The sequence below is a fragment of the Spermophilus citellus genome (assembly GCF_964194105.1).
Source record: "Spermophilus citellus genome assembly, chromosome: 4".
NCBI lineage: Eukaryota > Metazoa > Chordata > Mammalia > Rodentia > Sciuridae > Spermophilus > Spermophilus citellus.
The window spans coordinates 118,216,077-118,236,760 of record NC_138185.1 but is presented as its reverse complement, the minus strand read 5'-3'; the positions used below and the strand labels follow the sequence as shown (position 1 = coordinate 118,236,760).

The 20,684-nt window shown below is 43.2% G+C and overlaps 1 protein-coding gene across 6 annotated transcripts in view; it reads left to right on the top strand.

The window, feature by feature from the left end:
- Window positions 1-20,684, top strand: part of TLN2 (talin 2) — a 421,584-nt gene that overhangs the window by 58,593 nt on the left and 342,307 nt on the right. For all 6 annotated transcript variants that reach the window (XM_081293079.1, XM_081293081.1, XM_081293082.1 and 3 more), the window contains one exon: window positions 8,367-8,456. The gene's annotated coding sequence lies outside the window, so the exon portion shown is untranslated. The remainder of the gene's footprint in view (window positions 1-8,366; window positions 8,457-20,684) is intronic.

Below are 20,684 nucleotides of genomic sequence, written 5' to 3'. Positions count from 1 at the left end.
AAGTTGTCTTTTGATGTTGATGTTCTTGATGATTCTGTAGAAGCTAATGTCAGAGGCTTTAGATAGGACTATGCTGTCTGTTTTCTCAAGAGAAAGAAGGCCGGGACCTGGCAGATGAGCAAAAGAACACCTACGAAAAAAGCAGTGGTCCTGAAAATGCTGTCCGACCATTTGTCAACAATCATGTTATGTGGGGAGTCTCAACTGTGTGACGTAAGAGGTAATTTATAATGTTTCCATGAAAGTAGGAGTAGGTGGTAGTGGGCTTTGTCTTTGTCTCTTCATGGCATGTAATTGAAACAGAGCTTGTACTGAATGAGAAACATTTGTGTGAGGCGGAAAAAGATTCCAGAGGCTTCCTGACTGGGGTCAAATATTGTTTCCTTATTTTATTTGGAGCATGGAAGCAAACTTCTCATCTGAGTGTTAAGAACATTGCCATTCCTATCTGCTCAGAAGCAAATGAATTTTATGACCTAGAGAACTGCGAGATGCTAGACCGTATAACACAGTGAATCAGAAGAAAAAGCGTGTGAGATCATCTGTCTCAAAAGAAATACATAGCTTTTGGGCAGATATATAAATTCAGTTCTTTCCACAGTGCTACTTGCTCAGAATCTGTTCTTTAAGAAAAGTGTGCCCCATTCATTTTTAAGTTCCTAATTTTTTAAAGTGGCCCTAGAGGATCACTGGAATTTGCTGTCAGCCATTGGGAAATAGAGCCTGGACTAAAGTAGTAGAGAATTTCGTGTTGGTACAGTGTGCAAGGCAAAGCTACTTTCTTTGGTTCAGGCTGCTTGGGTGCTGGGCTTAATTCTGGAATTGGCACTCAGAGGGCACCCCTGAAAGCCAAGACATAGGCAGTGTGTAGGTCCTTGCGTCCTCAACATCTACTAATGTTTATGTTGGAAGCTGTGTTGGATATAAGAGTTCAGGTGGTAAGGGGCACCCCTATCTGCCAGGAGCACATTTTGATGAATGGGAAAGACACACAGAAGAGAACCGACTAGTGTGAGGTTTTTCCCAGTGGGACAAAAATTGGGGAATCCTAGGGGTCATCCCAGGCTAGGGGGATGTGCTGAATTTGGGGGGAAGGAATATTTTATTTGAGAAAGATGGTGTGTGGAGGAGCTTTCCTGGAAGGAATAACTTGGGCACAGACCCAAATGTGGGTGTGATGAAGGCACATTGGGGGGGGGGGGGCAGAGCCCCAGACACCTTCTTGGAATTAGTCAGTGGTGTGTGCCTATGAGAAAGGTGGGAATAGGGGATAAGTTGGGAAACCAGGTGAGAATCTTATGTACGAAGGACCTCAGATCCCAAGGTACAAAATTCCAACTTTATCCTGAATGCAGAGGAAAATAGCAAGCACAGGGCAGAAGGAATAGAGGAACTAGCAAAAGCAGTATGGCAAACAGGGCCAGAAGACACAGAGAGAAGCACCTTCCAGTCTGATTCCCTGCCATCCTGCTGCTGTCTGGCTGATGGGGAGCCCAGCTGCTCCTGTGTGCTGGGCCTTTGTGACAATGGTTGAGTTTTTTTTTTTTCCTTGTATTTTGGTCACAGTCCTCGATTTTCAACTTAGCTTGAAAAGTCACTGAATTACGCTGGACTCCCTGGGGGAGAAGGTCCAATAACACCCTTCCCTCTCCTCAAACTATTACTGCTCACCCTAGTCACCTGCCACATGCTCTGGGCTTTTCCCTATCTCTTACCTTTCCTTGTGACCAATCTCCTGGGTACCAGGCCCTATGCAGGAGCTACCAGTGCTGGAGGGAAGGGCAGTCCCTGTCCCCAAGGAGCTCCTGCTTGAGAGAAGCAGGACAGAGGACCTGGTGCCACATGAAGAGCATAGGAAGATGGGTATAGTGGCACACGCCTATAATCTCAGCAGCTTGGGAGGCTGAGGCAGGAAGATCTCGAGTTCAAAGCCAGCCTCAGCAATTTAACAAGACCCTAAGCAACTTGGTGAGACCCTGTCTCAAAATACAAAAAAAAAAAAAAAAAAAGGCTGGGTATGGGGGCTCAGTGGTTAATTGTCCTTGGGTTCAATCCCCAGTACCAAAAACAAACAAACAAAAAAACAGGCACCGGAGACTTCTGGGGAGCCAGGCAAGGGATGTAGTGTAGCTGAGGGAGGTAGAGGAGATGAGCTGACAGCCTGTCTCAAAAACAGTGTCTTCACTTGATAACCAAAGCTGCTTTTGAGCCTGGCCTTCCAGGAAGGCAGAAATTTGGGGTTTCCTCCTGCCCCTGAAGTCTTAGGTAGGACTGAGGCTATTTTATTGTTGGAATTATTCAAGGGATTCTTCATGTGTTGCCTATAGAATAAATCAATAATGCTCTGAAGTTCTTTTTATGGAAGGTCTATTGGAACTAATGAAATAATAATTTAAGAGCACTATTGTCCTGATATAGCCTCTTTCTAAGGATGAAAGAGTACAGCTCCTACTGAACATGAAGAGGTGTCAACAAAGTCTTTATGCCTTGGAGTACCTCCTCTTTCCTCTTTGAGTGCTCAGAACAGTGTCTGGCACTTCTGTATCTAATAAGGAGGCAGAGCAGGGCCACGTACCTAAGGCAGAGCAGGGCCACGTACCCACACAACCCACAACTACCCATAGGTTGCATGCCATTCCTATTGGCCCCGTGTCTGCTCCAGCAGTGTTGGGGCTGCTGGTGTGATAATGCAGGGGCAACATGAGACCTGGAGCATGTGGCCTTTTCCTGCGCCTGTTCTGAGACTTGTCATGGATCCAGTAGAGTGAGTAACTGGGAGCTAAGTTTTAGTACAGTCTTGGGCCTCAGAGATGCAGGGCTGTTATCACAGAGTTCCCTTTCAGTCCTGGCCCAGGCCCTTGACTGAAAGGAACTAGCTGCTGGAAGTAGTGACTAATGCCTGTGGGTAGGCCAGGGTCTCACTCCTCATTGAGTTTCAGCCCCGCTTTGGCTAAGGAGCCCAGGTTGTTGGATTCTTTTGGGTCAAACATCAAAGAGCTACCCCCTGGAATCTGTTTCCTGGCTTAGCCATCCTCCTGCCTGGGTCCCCTAGGGTGGAAACAGTGACTGTGTCTGAGATGGAGCATTCTGAATTCAAGAAGGATCCCACTCATGCATAGGCTCAGTGGGAAAGGCGTGTGAGATCATTTTGTTCCCCTGTTAGTTGCTGAATCCTTTGTCGTGCTGAAATTGGCAGGCTTTTACTTTTCCTGAGCTCTTAGCAAATGGTTTCCCTGTAAAGCTATTGTTTTGAGTAGATCAAGAATTTTGGGCCTGAGACTGTGTGTGTGTCTAAGTGTGTATGCTTGCACACACACACACTCACACACACACACACACACACACACACACACACACACGCATAGGCCATGTCTATTTCCCACTCAGGAAAGTTGGCAGAATCCAGTGGGATGTTTTGAGGAGGGTGATATATTGAAGAATGGGGTCTGTAATCTGAATTTTGCTTTTTCTTCTTTAAGCAGCAAACTTTAGCTAGAAGAGAAGTAGAAAGATTCTTAGTAAGAAATAGGGGACTAAAATTATTTCCTTCTTTAGGCATAGACAGTTGTGCTTTACCCGCAGTAGATATGATGTGAAAGCTGTCTGGAAGGGGTTAAAATGTGATTGGGTATCATGATGCCAATTTTTGGCTATTGTGACTGCTATGGTTTGAATGTGTACCCCCCAAATCCATATGTTGGAAATCCCCAGTGCAACGATAGTGATTAAACCATGAGGATTCTGCCTTTATACGTGGATGAATGTCATTGTCAAGGGAGTTGTTAGTTATATTGAGTGGGTTTTGTTACCGAAGTGAGTTTGACACCCCTGTTGCTCTTTTGCCTTCTGTTGCCCATCTGCTTTCTGCCATGGAATGGCACAGAATGAAGACCATCCAGATGTGGCCCCTTATTCTTGGACTTCCCAGGCTCTAGAACCACAAGAAATTTCTTTTTAAATTACCTATTCTCAGACATTCTGTTTTTTTTATTGGTTGTTCACAACATTACAAAGCTCTTGACATATCATATTTCATACATTAGATTGAAGTGGGTTATGAACCCCCAATTTTACCCCAAATGCAGATTGCAGAATCACGTCGGTTACACATCCACAATTTTACATACTGCCCTATTAGTAATTGTTGTATTCTGCTACCTTTCCTATCCCCTACTACCCCCCCTCCCCTCCCCTCCCATCTTCTCTCTCTACCCCATCTACTGTAATTCATTTCTCTCCTTGTTTATTTTCCCATTCCCCTCACAACCTCTTATATGTAATTTTGTATAGCAATGAGGGTCTCCCTTCATTTCCATGCAATTTCCCTTTTCTCTCCCTTTCTCTCCCATCTCATGTCTGTGTTTAATGTTAATCTTTTCTTCCTGCTCTTCCTCCCTGCTCTGTTCATAGTTGCTCTCATTATATCAAAGAAGACATTTGGTATTATTTTTTAGGGATTGGCTAGCTTCACTAAGCATAATCTGCTCTAGTGCCATCCATTTCCCTGCAAATTCTATGATTTTGTCATTTTTTATTGCTGCATAGTACTCCATTGTGTATAGATGCCACATTTTTTTTTATCCATTCATCTATTGAAGGGCATCTGGGTTGGTTCCACAGTCTAGCTATTGTGAATTGTGCTGCTATGAACATCGATGTAGCAGTGTCCCTGTAGCATGCTCTTTCAAGGTCTTCAGGGAATAGTCCAAGAAGGGCAATAGCAGGGTCAAATGGTGGTTCCATTTCCAGCTTTCCCAGGAATCTCCAAACTGCTTTCCAAATTGGCCGCACCAATTTGCAGTCCCACCAGCAATGTACAAGAGTACCCTTTTCTCCACATCCTCGCCAGCACTTGTTGTTTGACTTCATAGTGGCTGCCAATCTTACTGGAGTGAGATGGTATCTTAGGGTGGTTTTGATTTGCATTTCTCTGACTGCTAGAGATGGAGAGCATTTTTTCATGTACTTGTTGATTGATTGTATATCCTCCTCTGAGAAGTGTCTGTTCAGGTCCTTGGCCCATTTGTTGATTGGGTTATTTGTTATCTTATTGTCAGACATTCTGTTATAGAAACATAAACTAATACAGCAACTTTATTTTTTTTTAAAGAGAGAGTGAGAGAGAGTGAGAGAGAATTTTTTTAATATTTATTTTTTAGTTTTCGGCAGGCACAATATCTTTGTTGGTATGTGGTGCTGAGGATCGAACCCGGGCCGCACGCATGCCAGGCGAGCGCGCTACTGCTTGAGCCACATCCCCAGCCCTAATACAGCAACTTTAAAAACCAAAAATGACAGATTTGTCTACTAGTAAAATTACAAGAAAGTCTTTTGGGACAACTTATTCTTGTTCATATTATTAGGAGAAGAACATATTTTCTATTTGGTCAAGATAATGTTGGTGAGTACGGGAAAAGCTGGGACTTGAGATACCCTTTACCTACTTTTCTGGTCACTGGATGACTTGACCATCAATTAAGCAGAATTCTCATGACAAAGACAAAATGGTGAACCAAAGGAGACCATGTAAGGAACTCAGACCTCTGCATCCAGCCTGGGAAGGAGGTGGCCCAATGTTCCTCCCAACTCTGCAGTGTCTGACTCTTTGCTCCGTTCTCAGCTGCTGAGGACAACATAAGGAGACAGTTTTCCTGGTAACAGAATGTGCCACAGGAAATAAGCCTGTGGAGTGTGTCAGTGGAGAGACCATCATGTCTGCAGAAATCCAACACTGGCTTTTCCCAGACTGGCAGGCAGCATCAGAGGTCAGCATGGCATTAGCCCAGAATGTAGGACTGTCCTAGGGCGTGGACTTAAAAAAAAATGAAAATTTATTTATAGAAGATGTTCCTGGAGCCAGAATTTCTGACTGTTCCTTGTCAGGCCCCACCCCTTGACAAACACTGGGCTCATTTCAGTTTTATTGGTGTCTTAAACTGGAGCAGAGAATAACTTAGGCTATAATTCTTGGGGTCATTGTTACTGACATGCATCTTTAAAAGAATTCTTTATTAAAAAAATACCAATAGAAAAGGATATAAATGTATAGGTAGAGTTTAAAACTGGGTGTTGTGGTCCATACCTATAGTCCCAGCACTTGGGAGATTGAGACAGGAGCATCTCTTGAGCCTAGGAGTTCAAGGCCAGCCTGGGCAACACAATCCTGTTTCAAGGGGGGCTGGGGAAGGTAGTTATAAAAAATAAAAGTAAAATGAACATTTGTGGAGTACACAGCTTAGAAGTACTTCCCCTCTTCTCAGAGATAACACTATGTATATATTCCTAAATAACATGTGCATTTGTTTATCATTATTTTAGTTTTGCAAAATAGAGTACAAAGCCCCACCCTAGCTTTCTAAGAAAAGGTCCCTATTGAAGCTCTTGACAGGTCCAGAGGAGTAAGGATTCCAGCTGTGCTGAGCCATGTTGCCACCATCAGAAGGGCCAGACTCTCCACCATGCATCCTGCAAGAAACCAGCCTCCGCCCTACTCTCTACTCTTTTATATTACTTTACAAAAGGGGTTGCCATTCCCAGCTCCATATGCAGAGCGGCTATAGGAAGTTGAGAATTATAATAGGATTCTTATAATGTGTTAATATAGCAAAGGTCCTTAATCTGAGGTATAAGGAAAACGATGTGGTAATTGTGGTAGAGTTTTATATTTTTTTAAAAAATGGATCCTGGGACTATCAAAGATTTCTTGGCATTTGTTTGGTTTCCTGTGTCCTATTGAAGATTGCCTCATTTGTTGAAAGGGAAACAGTGGTAAGTAAGCTATGCTGAGGTATTCCAGTGTGGAAGCCTTGACCATGTTGTGGAAGATTTTCTCTGAAATCTATATCTTTTCTTGACCCAGAGTAACTAGAATGCTAACATGTAAAGAAAAAAATGGTATGGTTGCTGTAGTTTCAAAACAAATGATCTCACTGCCTAAATTTTGCTTTATGCAAAAGAAACCTTAAGTTTTGCCTTATAATATTGGACCATTGAGGAAATTCAAATACCTGTTTAGTAAGGTTGGGGGCAGATTTGTCACCTTTGAAGCTAACTCTCTAGAAAGAAAATACAACTGTTACACCAAATTAGCAGGTATTGCCTAAGAGATATGGTAAGTTAAATTTATAAGGACTGAGATTTATTTTCTACAAAGTAGGCAAGTAATTACACTTTGTATAAGATGACTTAATGTGAAGTATTTTCAGTTTTGTTCCAAAAGTGTTAGGGAATGTAGGATTTTCCAGCCAAAGGACACCTGAGGTTTGTCCCATCCATGCTTATCTTACGGATGAGTGGCTGGAGGTCCACAAGGTTAAGCATGATCTGCCCGAGATTGTATTGATTTGTTGAGGCCAGCTGGAACTAGAATCCAGGGGGAAGAGAAAACTATTTAGATGATTATGTTTAAATATAAAATTAGATGAAGACTTAATAAAAATCATAAACAGAAGTCTCATTTCCTAGAGAACGAGCATTTGATCATCCATTTCATTCCAACAAAAGGAAGGATTGGCAAAAGTCTGAGTCCTCTAGCCTTTAAAATGTATTAATGTCTCTGGTCCCTAAAAATTTGCTGAGAAGGATCTCTTGGGTTTGCAAACTTGGTATTATGGAAAACGAGCTTTCCATTTAGTTCTGTGTTCAGTACATCTCAAAAACTCAAGACTTATTGTCTTTAGGTTTCCCCCTCAATTCTTTAGGCTTTCTTCCTCTGTGCAAACGTGAACTATTCTGTTTTTCTTGAGCTTTGTTTTTGAAGAAAACCAGGAGTTTCGGTTTGGCTGGTGCAAGTCTTCTGGGATTAAGGAGAGAGAACTAGAGGAACAGTTAAGATTTGGAACTGCAGGCTGCTTTGTCTCCTCCTCAGTTAACAGACAGAATAAGAATAACATTTGTTTAGAAGCTGAGTTTTATTAGGAAGGTAATTTACAGTGATAACTTATGCTTTATAGGGTTGGTTCTGTGATTCTTGTCCTAGTCTTGCCATTATTTGCCGATGGTTTTGGGTAAGGCTTGTCTGCTTTCTGAGACTTGGCTTTCCTCATCTGTGAACTGACGGCCTCAGGCCTGCTGATCTCCAGGGCCCTCTCCAGCCATAAATCTGGGCGCCATGCTGGGGGATGTGCAGAGGCAGCTGCTCTGGATTTGCAGCTGGAGGAAGGTGTGTCTTCCCAAACTGAAGGCAAAAGGTTTGCCAGCTCTGTGGCTACACAGGGCCCTGACACCATCAACCCTGTGTGACATTTCCCTTTTCTACCCTCTTTATAATCTGAACCCATCAGAAGTATCAAGTGTTGTGAGAATGTTGCTCATCTGTTAATGTGGCCTCCTGCACTGACATGTGTCATTTGTGTTTTCTCTGACAGTGCGCTGCTGCAGGGTAACATCTGGACTGGACTACTGGCCCCTCGAATGCTTGGCTGCCCACAAGTTCCTGTGTCAACCTGTTAAAAACTGTGAGTAATCTCCATGTGTCTGCTTTGCATACCTTTGGAATCTTATGGTTGCAGAAGTTGTGGCCAGTTGTGAGAGTCCAGCAGATATGGCTGAGGGACTCCTTCCCTCTAGAGCCAGCCCCTGACACGCTCAGCTCTGAGAGCCTGTGAGATGGTGGCTTTGACTCTAGATGGGGCTTTTCTGTTCCCCCCACCGTCCTCATCCTTGTGGGGCCTTTTGAATCTGCCTCCTTGGAGCTTCTTTGTTCCACCACCAGAGCCAAACATACAAGTCCTGAGTCTCTTTCTTGTCATCTGACAGCATGCTGGCCACACAGGCCTTTCTTACTGGCCAATCTTCTTCCTGGAATGTTTCTTGCCAGAAAATACTGGTGTCAGATGCAGGTGCCATTCCCTCCTGCAGCTTCTTGCCTGACACAAAAGTTTCTCATCTATCATGTCTCATTCTATTTTCACCCCTCTTAAAGAGGTCTTATCTGTAGTGACTACCTTTCCCCACCCCAGGGATTCTTTTCCTCTTTCCTCCTCTCTCCCTTCCTCCCTTCTTCAGATCCTTGCTCCTGTCTTTCTTTGCACTTACAGCGGGATAGGTCTCTTCCGTCAGTTGGTAGACTGCCCAGTCACCCATTCATTCATTTGACAAATATTTATTGAGTATTTACTATGTTCCAGCAGCCAAAAAAGACACAGTCTACTTGCTGTTGCTGAACTTGATCCAAGAGGAAAGAATAGATCAAATGAAAACCTAAGTCTACTCTCAGAGCTCTATCTGGATGGATGTTATGTTCTAAATACTGTGAAGCAGTGTCACCTGGCATCTTGTTAAAATGCAGAACCTCATGCAGGAGGTCTTGATGGGGCCATCAAATCTACATTTCAATTGAATTCTACATTTCTAACATAATACTGATTTTGCTGGTTTAGAGACTTACTAAAGTTCTTAATGGGAAAATGTCCTTGAAAGTAACTCTATGCAAACTGCTTGAGGGGTATGTAAGTGTACAAAGCCATCAAAAACTGGCAGGGGTCCTGTCAGTATCCAGCCACATGAGCCCAACTGAAAAGTATGGACCCATCACTGTCACCTGTACCCATGTGCTTGCACCTCATCATGATTATTATATATCATGGTTTTGTCATCCAGTCCTCCCTTAAGTATTGTGCTTCTCAGATTCATGGGGTGAAATCACAGGGCCTCTGTACAGTGTGCATGCTGTCAGCATTTCTGAAAATCGCGAGGGAGTTTCTGTTTGTGAGAGCAGCTGGGCTCAATGGCACTTACGGTGGTTGTTAAGAGACCACATTGGAAGCTACAGACTGGCGGTGGAAACCCCACAGCTAGTGGAGCAAGGCAGGAGGGACTGAGGGCACTGCTCTAGAGGGGAGTCTTGAGTTCAAGGTAACAGTATATTATTGTCATTTGGCATTGTCAAGCCCTCCCAGTAGACACAAAATTCTTGTTGAGTTTTCACAAAGAGTTCAAGTCAACAGTTCTGATAGCAGTTTAAAGAGCACTTAGAGATCCTAGGCATTGGGCTAAGTGCTCAAGTTACAAGTTTTTGTAACTTAACACTCCCAGAAGCCCACGTGTCAGGTACAGGTGCTGTTTCAGAGTGAGAACCAGGGGTGGGGTTCCACCATGAGAGAGTGGCAGTCAAGATCTAGCTTGGACTGTTTGACCGCACCCGGAGCTCTTTTTCCCTCTTGCTCTTGCTTGGACTGTAACTAGAAATGAATGGTTTTACTGTCAACAGTAAGATGGGGTGCTGAGTATTTGCAACCCAGCTTATTTGTTACTTTCCTCTCTCATCTACCCTCAGTGTATCCCCAGGTAATCAGTTCCCAGCATGGCAACTTTAAAATGTTGCTTCTGCAGCACCTTAGCCTCTTGGGTTAGAGGAGGAACTTGGATGATGTGGGACAGAAATGAATGGGGAGGAGAAAAAGTTTTAATTTTGGCTTGCTCTGCTGTCACCAAGTCCCAGCCAAGGTCAAGGGGAACAGCTCTCCAAGGGACTATGGTGGTTTCTGGTGGTCTGAGGACCCAGTGCTATGAGTTAGTTCTTGATGGCTCACAGCCGGGCCGGGTAGTGGGAGGCAAGAGGTCAGTGGTTCATTCAGTGTGTTCTGAAAACTGTTTTCTGGTCACTTTGTGAGATTTCCCTATCAGACTATCTCCAACACAACAGTGCTACTCAGGGTTCTTTTTTCTTTTTTGTATCACGTATACAGTGTTTGTGTCTTATGGCTTTTAGGTTTTGAATTTGGCTCCTCGGGTTTTTGGCTTCATGTATCTGCGTAGTACAGGGCTGGGCTAAGCCACTCACCAAATCAGAATGGAGTTGACCCACTTAGCCAGGCTTCTGTTTGAGGTATGGACTCAAATTCTCATGTTGTAGGCAGTGACAGACAGGAGCTACGCTATTATTCTTGTGTTGCAAAATGCTTTACTCATCCCATGCCTATGCCCCCCTCTGGAACATCGGGGGTGTCCATTCAGTGATGGGATGGAATTGCATCTTAGTTGTACCTCCTTCTAGCCCCTTTAGACTCAGGGTTAATGGCTTTTACGTCTAGAGTCAAGACTCTGGAGCTAGTGGGAGCTGAGTCAAATCCCATTTCTGCAGTGTGATAACTATAAGTCCCTGGGCATTTACCTGGGCCTCCTTATCATGTAAATACCAATAACTAATAGCCTGTGTTCTCTAGGCCAGTTTCCTCAACAGTGGAAGGAGAGGTGATCTTTTTTTTTTTTTTTTTTTTTTTAACTCTCCGGGGTTGTGTAGATGCAAGCTCTTAGAATGTTGTGCTCTTTTCCTGGCAGCTCATCCTTCAAGGACTGGCTGAAGAGTGTTCTTCCTTTTGTCTGCTGATACCCTCTGACAGAGGTCTTTCCCATTATCTGAAGCCAACTTCTTTTTAGATGGCACTTTGTGGGCAGGGATGATTCTTCATCCATCTCTGCATCCTGAGCCCAGCACTGGTTCTTGAGCTCAGAAAGCATTTAACTGAACTCAACAAAGTAATGTCCTCCTTCTGTATGCTTACCTTGAGCCAGCCAGGGAGTGATGACTCAATAGGCACTGCTGCTAAACACTTGAGCAAACCCGGGACAATGGTCACCTTGTCCCCTGGGGTGTTTCCTTGCTTTTAATGGACTTCAGGAATGATGACCTCTTTGGGGTCTTCAGTTACTTGAGATGATAGCAAGTGAAGTAGAAGATGTTGAGTGAATAACATCTAAAATGTACCTTCTTTACTGAAACACAGGTTGTATTTGGATTTCCTTAAAATGTTGTCTTACTTTACAAGGTTTCAAAAGTAATTTCCAACCTATTGATGTTCTTTAAAAAATAAGGAAAAGAAGAGGAAAGTCTTTAAAACAAGAAAGCAGCATCCCTGGTACCAGTGTTTGTCACACTGGCAGCTTGGTCAGTGGCCCCAGCCTTTGGCCCTAGGGTCACCAGCCTTGCCACTCCTTACCCTCACTCACTCTCCCTCATTGTGCTTGGCTATATTTTCTTCCTTTTTCTTTTCTTTTCAAAAATCACAATGGAATCTAACTTGTCGCTGCCCAGGGCCAGGCAGTCCTTCCTCCTCCTCAGGCAGCTCTGAGCAGTGTTGAGATACTTACTGTGCTGCCTTCCCCGCATCCTGCCTCTGCCCCATGCAGGATTCTCAGTGACTCTCCCTCCTTCATGAGGCCTCCATCCGAGAACCAACACTGCCCACAGGGCAGTGGGGGCAGGGGGCACAGAAGGATTTTGCGCACAGCTGATGGCTAGGTAACCACAAATCCCCCCATCCCAGCAAATTGAATGTTTTGATCCATCTTACTACTTTATTAACTTGTCAGAAATTATGGGTCCAGCACACCAGACAATCATATTTCTTTTGCATTTGAGATTCCAAGAAGCATGTTTTTCTGTATTTACAACAAAACCAAAACCAGAAAAGCATGATTTCTAATTAATGGAATCACTTGAAACTACCAAATTTTATTCTTTACCATTCCTTACAGAGAAAGAGAGAGAACTTACCTGACTTGTGAACAGTAAACTATGTTGTTTGCTTTTTGTGAGAAGGAAAACTATTTTCAAGGTGATATCAACACTTATAAGAAGCAGTTGACCCTTTGTGAGAAAGTTTTTTAAACAAAATATTGTTCTATGTAAAACATTTCATCTTTTTTTTTTTTTTTTTGGTACCAGGATTGAACCCAGGGACACTTAACCACTGAGACATATCCCCAGCCATTTTTAAAATATTTGATTTTGAGACAGAGTCTTGCTAACTTGCTGAGGCTGGCTTTGAACTTATGATCCTTCCACTTCAACCCCCCAGGCCACTGGAATTACAGGCGTGTGCCACTGCACCCAGTGATATAATACATTTGAAAGCGCAACATATCATAGAAATTTATTCCATGCCAACCCAAATCTACCTCATATTTAAAAACTACATACTATTTCTTTATGTTGTTGTATATTTTTATATTAAAAGATGTATAATCCTTCATTTCCTTGTTCCTGGGCATCTTCTTAACCCTGTCTCCTGCTTTTTGTAGACCACAGTGGGCAATTCTGTAGAATTTCAAGGTCAAAAGATATGCTCCTTTAAAAAGATGATATAATTTATATCCCCAACCACCATGGAGGCACCCACTAGCACAGAAAGTGACTGATCTTAATTTTTTTTATCAGTTGGAAAGATTTTGTAAGAAATCATCTTTTAAAAAAATGACTGGGCATTATCTGGGAACCCACAGGCTCCAAATAGTCTTCTAATCAGCAGACCCTTAAGGTTGCCAGGATGCCTTTCTGGTCTCTTGGTTCACCACCTGGACTTACTCAGCCTCCCCAGGGGCTGCTTTCTTCTGCATCTCTTCTGTTTGCATTAGACCTGGTGATGCTTAGTGTTGATAGCTACCCAGGAGTGACCACTTCTTGTTCAAGTATGTGAGAGGGGAGGGGTGGTGAGAGTGGAGGCTGCTCCTGATCTGGTCCACAGCAGCCTGGGCCTCTTTCCCTTGCCATTTCTCACCCTCTGCTCTTGCTCAGAGCAATGCTTCTGGGCATACTTGCTTGCTGTAGTCGCGCTCTTCAGTCTGTGGCTTGAATCTTTACTGTTGGAAGCACATTTCTCCAAGGCAGAGTCACAGTCCTTTGTCACTCGGCAGGCACCATAGCAGTTCTCATATTTAACAGGAATCGATGATGACAGGATGATAAAAGGCTGATAAAATCCCTGTGGGTGAGCTTTGCTGCCTGTCCACCCCCAACAGGTTGCTTCCTGCTGGGTTGTTGTCAGTGCCCAGTCTGGCCCATCCCTGTACCAGGGTGCATAGAATAGACCTCTCTTTGGGGCCAGAACCATTCTAGCCCAAGTTTTCTTGGTTTATTTGTGCCTTTCCCTTTAAAAGCAATTGTTCCCTGTTGCTAGATGAATCTCAAGGTGGCCTGCCTAGTGGCCTTAGCTTCAAAGTGGATGGAAAGCAGGATCACTAGAAGCAGAGACTACTCTTCTTCCAGAGCTACCCCACTCCCTCCCTGGAACTGCATTTGCCTGCTTTGATAGAATGAAGAAGTGGGAGTCCCAAATAGGTTCCACCTTAAAATAAACCATCTTGGCAAAGGCGCAAAGCTTAGTATGTCCTTATTAGCAAGCAGCATAGTAACTGGAACAGTAGCAGTCTCCCCCAGATGTTTTGTTCAGTAGCAATATTTCAACAATAAAAAATACCCTCAAGCTCCCTTCTGAGGGCAGTGACGTAGCTCCTGCTGTGTAGCTGGACCGAGCACTGCACCCGTGAATTGCATTTGGCAGTGTGTCCTTTGGCCAGCAGCATGACTCCCAGGAGATGGAAGGGCAGTTGCATGGAGATATTAGGGAAAGGGCCATGGGGAAAGGTGACCCTTGAGCAGCTGCTGGATTGTCAGGGCTCAGTTTGCGCTGGACTGCCTGAGTTCATGGTCCAGCTGCTGCTGCTTGGGCTGCTCTGGGGAGGATGACTCAGAAATCTGGATGGTGGCTGTGGGAATTTCAACACAGCATCAGAGGAAGAATGAAAGCCTGTCTTGGTTGGGTGTGTTGCTAGGGAGAGTTAGCTCGGTGATGAAGTGGATGCAAGTTGGAGACTTGGATGCTAGTGTGCTGGGCCACTGGGGCCTGCCAATTACTTGGTAACTCAGGACAAACTTTATTTTTATCACTAAAAAAAGATCTAGAGCTCTGGTGGTAAAATATACAAAACAAGGGCAGATGGTACCAAATAAATTCAGCTGGCATGGAAGACATTTGGTTTGTGAATTAATTATCTTTAGAGATCATCAGGTCCAGGAACCATAGTTTTTTCAGCTATGCCTTAGCAAGGAATGATGGCAGGTCAAGAGGTGGAGTCTAGGCTAACCCCACTTCTTAGAAGAGATGAAAACCTACTCATTCCCTGTGATGGAATGGGGCCTATGTGTTAGCCAGCCTTCAGTTACTGCTACAGAATAAAAGAAGGAAAGCTTATTTTGGCTTGTGTTTCCAGAGGTTGCAATCCATGGTCTTTTGACACTATCCCTTTGGGCCTGTGGCAACACAGTATATCATGGAGGGAGCACATGACAGAGTAGGTCTGTCACTTCCTGGGGCCAGGGAACCAAAAATTACAGGAAGCAACTAGAGTCCCAATATCCCCTTCCAGGGCACAAGCCCAGTGACCTAACTTCTTTCCACTGGGGCCCACCTCCTAAATGTTCTGTCTCCTCCTAGTATCTCCACAAGCTGGAGACCAAACTTCTAACATGTGGGTCCTTGGGGGGTACTTCCAAACCATAGTAGTCTGTATCAGTTTTCCATTGCTGCTGTGCCAAATGACCATAAATGTAGTTTATTATCTTGCAATTCTATAGATTAGAAAAGTCTGATGCAGGTCTCACTGGACTTGAATCAAGGGTAGGAAGGGCTACATTCCTTCTGAAGAGTCTGGGAGAGCATCCAATTTTTTGCCTTTTAAGCTTCTGGAAACCCCTTCTGGAAGCTTCTGGAAGGCCTCTGGTGACCGTGTTTCTCTGTCTTCATAGTCTACTGTGTTAAACTTCCCTCTGACTCTTCATCTTCACATCTCCCTTTGACCACAACTGGCAAAGGTTCTTTGCTTTTAAGGACCTTTGTGACAACCATGGGCCCACCTGGATGATCTGGGATACTCTTACCATCTCAGGGTCCTTAATTTGATATGCAAACTCAATTTTGCCACCTTAGGTAACATATCCACAGATTTCAGAGATTAGGACTTGGGCATCTTTGAGGACTGTTCTTTTGCTAACCACAGGGCAGGGAAGCTAGTGGACAGAGGAGGCCCAAGAAGCCAGGTCTCCTGATGGGTCTGGATAGTGCTCCCTTTTTGCTGTTGGCAGCATTGTGTGATGTGTGGTGAGTGGGCTCTGTTGCAGGCTGTACCCTCTGTGCAGCCAGTTTGTCCCTGGAGAAGAGGCTGTGGGTATCAGAACTGAAGAACCATCCTTTCCTATGAGAAAGGGGCAAGCCTGAGTGGGAGTGAGCAGCACTTAGTGCTCTCCTGTGCTGTGGAACAGATTGCATTCAGTGTTTATGCCATTGTATTGATAGGAGTCTGTTCTTGGCACAGTAGGAACAGACAGAGGCAAACTAGCTTGAACGAAGAGGGTAGGGACTCTTGCCTTCCCCTCCTTCTCCAACTCAGAGGAGCAGCCCTTGGATATTTCTGGTGGGTGCTGCCATTCCCTAGCTGATGTAAACCAGGGAAGCCCCTTTGCCTGCACTTCTATGGACACGCTCTTTCATGCTGCTTGGCTCCTCATAGCTTTTAGCTCAATATGTGTGTCTCAATTTCTAATTCCTGGGACATTAATCTGATTGGCTGAGCTGGGGTCAAGTGTCTAGCTATCTTAGCGTGGAAGACACACACAGTCGTCTGGGATTGGGGTCAATGGATGGTGACAGATGAGTATCATATGGGAGCCTTGCTTTTTTTCAGCAGATGTGACTGTGGAAATCCCTTGTGCTAGTTGAATTTGTCTTGTTTTTGGACTTCATTTTTAAAATAATTTCAAACATATAGGAAAAATTGCATGAAGAACTTCTACAGAGCAGTGCTTAAATCCATCAGTTATAAATGCTTTGAACACATTTGCCTTGTCTTCCTTTGTATTGTACATTATCTTTCCTGAACCCAGCAAAGTTATGCACATCATGCCCTTTCACTGCTAAATACTGCTGCATGTCCTTTTTAATAACAAGGGCATTTCTTTTCATGACCACAGTTCAATTAGTAAAAACAGGATGTGTAATACTATTTACCACACATACAGTTCAAATCCAAAAATCTGTTACTTAACACAGTGTCTTTTATAGCAATTCATCCCCCGCTCTAGGATTCAATCCAGAATCGTGTAAACTATACTTAGTTGTCAAGTCTCTTAAGTCTCTTTTAAGACATCAGGAACAGATTCTCTGCTTTGCTTTATCCCTCAGTACATTGACATTTTTAGAGAGTATAGGCTCATTAATAATAGCAATTTGGGATTGTATGATATCTCCTCACTGTAAAATTCCTCACAATTACATGTATTTTTGGTAGGAATTCTATATAAATGTTTTGTATCCCTCTCAGTACATCACATCAGGCAGCACATGGTGTCATCTTGTCCCATTATAGGTGACATTAGCTTCGATCTGTTGGTTAATGTGGTGTTGAATTTGCATGATTCACATAATTCAGTCTCTCAATTCTGGAGGATTTGAGCATTTTAAAGACAGGCATTTACACAGGCTGTTCTCCTCTTCTACAGTTGTCTATACTTTTTGTCTGTTGGGTTTTGGGGAAGGATTCACCCTTGCTTTTTGTAGGTACACCTTTAGTACACACCCAGTTAGGTGGCAGGACTAACATCTGCAGGGAGCTCATCATGAAAATCAAATTGCCTGAGATTGGAACACTGTCCTCTCTGTACTGTGGAAGTGGTGGGTCCATCCAGGAGATAAACACATATGCTTTGTTCATAGTAGACACCCTTTGACTAGATTGGACTCTCCTGGCTGCCTCAGAATTTCCTGAGAGGAAAAGATAGTCAAGATGAGCAGAAATTTCTTTCTGTTACATGTTGGTCAGTCCTGTAAGTGCTGAAGATGACAGTCCAGGTTACTGCTGCTGTTCTCTTCCTCATTGATTTGTTCAGACATTGGCTCGTTGGGCCAGTTTGGTTTGATCAGCTTGCATGTCTTGTGCGTGGTGGTTTCTCTTTCACTGATTATGGGATCCCATTTAGAAGTGACTGGTAGGATTCAGGAGCCTGCCCATTGGGAAGTATGTGTTTCTTGGAGCTCTGGAAGTTTTTGATTTGATTATAACCTGAATTATCTGGGATCAGTGCTTCTCAAACTTCTTCCAGTTTATGAACTGTTTTATGCTGGGAATTTGACCTTGCTGTGCTGTATACCTGTTGTCCCCATCTGTTGTCATAGAAGCAAACACAAAGACAACATGTAATCCACTTTAGGATTAATAGAGAAAATTGTAAAATGAAACAGAATAAATTGATCACAAAAAATAAATGTACATTACAAAGAACAGTATACCATGACTGTCTCACCTAGTACACTCTTCAAAAGCTGGGTGAATGCGTAAAGTAGTGTGATGAAGACCCTGGTCTTAAGGACAGCTTGGGGGTGGGAACCCAAAATAAGTGATGTGATAAATTACCTAATATTGGCAGAGAGTTGCTGAAGGAGTGCAGTGCTGATGGGAATCAGGAAACCTTTTAGACTGGAGAGGTCAAAAGTGTCCTGATCAAGCAGTGGAGTCTGATCTGAGCCTTGGAGAGTGGGTGGGGATGGGAGTTGCTGAAGTCAAAGTTATAGACTCTTGATTTGGTAATACAAGCTCACACTTGCAGACCACCAGCAGTATCCAGTCAGACTAGACTGTGAGAGTCACTGCAAAATGGCCAGAATTTGTGTTTGTGGAGGAATCTGAGTAATTGTTGAATGACTACCCAGCACTGCCAATGAAAACAATACTTGGATGAGAACAGTTTTCAAATTGTGTCTGATGAAACATAAACAGAGTCTTTCTAATGTTGTATTATTGCTTGAGTGATTATTTTCAGAATATAATATTTAGCCAAATGGTTCCTAATTGATCTCAAAATATTTACTGAGTCTAGTACTGTGATAGTTTTCTATTGAGATGAGCATTTATCCTAAATAGGTAGTAAGAATATGAATATTCCAAGGCCAAGAAAACAAAAATGCCACAAATGGTTAAAGATACAAAATGCACAGCTCAATGTACACATGATCCTATTTTCCCCTTTTTCTTCTTAATCTATGTAAAACCAAACAGGTCACACATCATCTCTGGTGCAACTTCTCCAATATGGCACAGGCACAGGGTCCCAAATAATCGAATGGCCTGTTATTTGAGGCACTTAAAAGACAAAACAAACACTGTGCAACCACTCCCAAGAAATACCCCCCAAAACTTTTCATATAGCCCTTAGTAAATGGAGAACTTGTAGTTCCTGGAACCTGCATCTTTTTTTTTTTTTTTTTCTTAAAACACTTTTCTTTTCCATCCCAAGATACCAAGTACCTCATTGTGGTGGTTTCTAGGTTTATAAATCTTTTTCTCTCTTTTCTTTTAATGGAAAAAGCCAGATTCTCTTTCCCTGTGATGGTGTGTGACTGCAGAGACAAAGACATCAAAGGCATTGTGACTCTCTTGCTTCCTCTGTCTTGGATTGCTAGCTCTGAAAGAGGTCAACTGCCATCTTGTAAGGATACTCAAGTGCCCTATGGAGAGTCCCAGAGGGAAAAGCTAAGCCCTCTTGTCCACAGCTATGAGTGTATATCTTTGAGGCGGGTCTTCCTGCCCCAGTGAAACCTTCAGATGATTGCAGCCCCTCCCGACATTCTGAGTATAATCTGAGAGAACCACTTGGCAAAGCCTTCTCAAATTCCTGACGGTTCCTGGCTCATGGCAGGAGGGAGATAATGTTTAAGTCCCTACATTTTGAGGTAACTTGTTAGGCAATACCCATAATAAATAATAAAGATTTAGGCATACTTGTACCCAAACTCACCAACATTGAGTCACAATCTGTAGGGATTTTATTATTATGAACATTATTTTGCAGCCTTACTTTTTAAAGTGATAGCTAACCTGATAGATACGGTAATCATAACCCTTCCCTGATGTTCCTTTAAAGGGACTGTTAGGAAAATTAAAATGATTTATGGGTTCATTTCTGAAATACTTTTTGATTTGTTCTGGACAGTTGTTAATGCTTGAACTGACTTTTGGGGTTATCTCTGCATGACTTGGGACACATGTCCTCAGAGAAATAGGCAGTGACAGGAAGTCTTCAGCACATCCCAAAGACAGCTGGGTTGGAAAAATAAATATGCTGGGCATATATTCCCAGAGGTTGTGCTTATGCCTGAATTAGGAAATATTCCTTTTATTCCAAAAGGTTGTTAGTAATTCTTCCTCTTGTGCCTTGGTATCAGCAGAAGCTTTCCAGTGTTGTATGTGTTTTTACCTTTTTTTTTTTTTTAAAGATATGGATGTGTTCCCTTGCTTTTTTACCCGTGGGATTTTTGCATGTGGAGGGGGCATTGGCCAGATACACATCCCCTTTTCAACACTGAGTGCTCTGTTCCTGACACATAAACGCTAGATCCATATGGTCTGGTGGTGGGGAACAGTAGGCATTAGGGAGAAGGCAGGCTGAGGTTGTTGGAATGAGAGCGAAGATGTCTGGGAAATGCAAAGAATAAGATTTTGTGAACAGCTAGTGTAAACTAAAAGTGACATGAAGATGCAGTGGTGCTTCGTTTGTCTTGGCATCTTTTAGAAAGGAAGAATGCAGAATGAGCGAGTTTTCTAAGTAATTGAAATTTCCTCCAATGACAGACCAGACATTTTTGTTTTTCTTCAAATGTCTGAAGTGCATCATTTGCTTTCTCATTTTAAAATGTAGCAGATAAATATCATAATTTCATTTTTTTCCATGTGATAGAATTCTGAGCTGAGCTGATGGCATGATTATCTTTTAGCCTGTTAGGGTCAATGAGTTGTGCTCCTCTTTTTGACATATCCCCTCTAGATCTTCCTCTGTTCTCTGTGCCTGTGTTATTCAAATGTGACTAATTATCAGGCAGGGCTAACAACTGTCAGGGTGTACCCAGTAACCCTGT